Source organism: Coenobita brevimanus, chromosome 106 (genome assembly GCF_032717465.1).
Source record: "Coenobita brevimanus isolate Jiangsu-jjx chromosome 106, ASM3271746v2, whole genome shotgun sequence".
In the NCBI taxonomy this organism is placed as follows: Eukaryota; Metazoa; Arthropoda; class Malacostraca; order Decapoda; family Coenobitidae; genus Coenobita; species Coenobita brevimanus.
In genome coordinates this window covers 13,229,152-13,232,261 of record NC_137059.1, presented here as the reverse complement: position 1 = coordinate 13,232,261, position 3,110 = coordinate 13,229,152, and the positions used below count along the sequence as shown (strand labels likewise).

Sequence of the window (3,110 nt, the reverse complement as noted above, 5' to 3'; positions counted from 1 at the left end):
TGCCATCAGACCTGCTGACCAGCAGAGGCATAGACGACCCTACTGTCCATCACCAGCGAGGCAACCATCAGGAGGAAGGCCTCAGCCCCAAGGATCCATGAAGAGGCCCTGTGCTATCCCCAAGGTTATTTTCTGCCCAGCTGGCTCCAGAGGGACCGTACCAGACTGACTCCAACGGAGGCTGATGCCGCAGCCCACTCCTGACGGTATCCCTGATGACAGGAGACCACAGCAGACAGGCCCCCGAGGCCACCCTCAGGACCCACGGGTGAGGCTCCTCCCACCCCGAAGCAGATAACACTCGTTCTCTGTCAGCCGCCTGAGTGAGTGCTTCAGGAAACTCTTCAGTCCCAATCCTGAGGGCCGTACCCCAATTCCCAGCCCCGACAGTGTGGGGCCCTTCGCCGCACGCAGCCCCAGACGAGAGAGGATGCCCCTACGAGTGATCCCGTGGCCACAGGACACAGAGGTCCCTGGCAGAGCTGAGCCCCCATCAGGAGCCGGGGCTGTGAGCTCTCCTGCTGCCCTCTGCCAATGCCACCACCCTACCCAGTCCTGACAGTGAGTGACAGTGGAAGTGCAGTGACAGTGAAACAGTGACCTAGACATCAGGCAGTGTGTTGAGATATTAAAGGGAAACTAAGTCCTAGATCTGTCAGTGCTATAGTGACGGAAGTGTAGACCAACAGTGAAACAGTGACAGAGTGAAAGAAGCCGAGCAGTGATTACAGTGACCTCAGTGAATGTGTATCTTGGCTCCAGTAACATAATTCTTCCACATCGTAAGACCTATAGGCGAGCTGCCCATTCTAATTGGTATAGATTTCCCTCAGGGTGACAGTGACCGATTCCCCTGCCCAATACCTTAAGTGCTGTTCATTGTGCTATTCACTTTTATCCAGAACTATTGTCCAAACCGTATCCTGCGAGATACTACTTCCCTTGATCTCAGTACATGTCATATAATTGTCTAGATTCCTGTTTCGTGATGTCTACGTGTTCCACATTTAGAATTTACCAATATACATGTAAGGTTGTTGCCCTGAGTTTTTGTGTCCTGTGTCTCCTAAGCTCGAGTCTAGAAAGGGAACCCAGCTGCATAATAGGCGTTCAACGGATTTGGGAAGCTGACCCTAGCCTAACAATAGCATACTGCATTGAAAATAAAGTTTTCAGCATTGGTTGGTCTAGGGCAGTGCATGGGTGGAGGTGGCATACTTACTTGGCACAGGAGATACCATGATCACGAAGGCGGTTCTCCCGGGAGAGGCCCACCATTGCACTCTGGTGGTGTTGACCCCTTTGATTAACCCAAATGAGGGTAACTCGAGTGTGCAATTTTTGGTACCGGGGGACTGCATTTGCGCTGTGCCCCATATCAAATCTTCTTCATCATCATAATCATCAGTCATCACTTTTCCATTGCTGAACAAAGGCCTCCCTAACTTTTTTCACGAATTTCTTGACTGAGCCAATATCTGCCACGTTTTCCCTGCTTTTCTGTTTCATCTCTCCAGCTCCTTTCTGGCCTTTTCTGCTACGTTTACAATCTCTTAGTGTCCAGTCAGTCAGCCTCTCGCTACATGGCCTGCCCACCTCCAATTTCCTGTTCTTTTATAACTTCTATAATGTCCTTGACATAAGTCTGCTCTCTTACCCAAGTTGCTCTATTCCTGCCTCTTAAGGATATCCCCAACATGGACCTTTCCATTGCTCTGTGAGAATGGATTAGTTTATTTTCCATCGATTTTTTAAGTTCTGAGGTCTCACAACCATCTGTCATAGTTGGAATTACACATTCGTTATACACTTTTCGTTTCTTACATATTGGCAAGCTAATTTTCATAATGTCTCTGTGTTTACCGAAAGCTTTCCATCCCATTGTAATGTGTCTTTTTCTTTCGCTCTTATGGTCTTTCGTTAATTTTATAATTTGCCTAAAGCAATTGTACTCCTGGACTTCTTCAAGAATTTCTTTGCTTATTCTGATGACGGTCTTTGGTGTATGTGAGTTAAACCTTTTCAGTACTTTAGTTAAAATGCCGAATATTTTCGCTGAGGGCATTCAACACCCCCAAAAGGAGCCTACGGAGGGGCAAACAGAGCATGACCTGGCTCAGGGTGACAGGGACATAGGTCCACCCGGGCTGAGCGCCTCTATGACCTGGAATTTGCCCGCCATCACCATAGGAAAAAGAGACTACCTTCTGGGAGAGCTGACCCCTCAATAGGATCGGGGTGGAGCTATTACTCAAGCTCCAGGCAGCACCCCAGAGACGGCCAGTAGCCACTCAACCCATCTGCAGGAGACAGCCGATAGCCGCTGTGGAGGTAATCGGGAGAGAACCGGTAGCCGCTCCTGCCATCAAGTCAGGAGATGGTCAGAACCAGCTCTGAAGGTGCCATAGAGACAGCAAGTAGCCGCTCAGCCCTCCTACAGGAGACGGCTGGTAGCTGCTCTGAGGTAATTATGAGACGGCCGGTAGCAGCTCCTGCCCTTGTCAGGAGATGACCGGCAGCCGCTCTGAAAGTGCTCTCGAGTCCGCCTGCAGCCGCCTCCCCCCACAGGCCGTGGCCAGTAACCAGGCCCTTGCGACAGCTAGTAGCCACGGCCTTAGAAGGCCATGGCCAGTAGCTGGGCCCTACGAGAGGAGACGGCCAGTAGCCGCTCCTCCGTCAGGTGCTGCCACACCCCCACAAGATTACTACCTAGAGGGAGGTCCCAGCCTTGAGGACTGCTGGAGAAGCCCTGTGGTCCCCACCGAACTCTTCTCCCTACAGTCGGTCCCTGAGGGGCCTAGCCTGACGGACCCCAATGGAGGCTGACGTCTCAGCCAGCTCCTGATGGCATCACTGACCACCAGAGACAGCAGCCTGCAGAACCTCGAGACCGCCCCCAGGATCCCTGGGTGGGACATTCCCACACCCCGACATCGAAGACCCTCATCCTCCATCAGGCGCCTGAGTGAACGATTCAGGCAGCTTTTTGGCCCCAGTCCAGAGGGACAGACTCCAGCCCCAAACCCTGAAAGCTCGGGGCCCTTTGCCATACACAGCCCCAGACGAGAGACGACGCCCCTACGAGTGATGCCGTGGCCCCTGAATATGGA

General features: G+C 52.2%; 1 non-coding gene across 1 annotated transcript; it reads left to right on the top strand.

Moving 5' to 3' along the window:
• Window positions 1-1,214: 1,214 nt before the first annotated feature.
• LOC145416563 (U1 spliceosomal RNA) lies at window positions 1,215-1,376 on the top strand. Its single transcript, XR_013900294.1, has one exon. It is a non-coding gene; the product is annotated as a U1 spliceosomal RNA (small nuclear RNA).
• The last annotated feature ends 1,734 nt before the right edge of the window (window positions 1,377-3,110 follow it).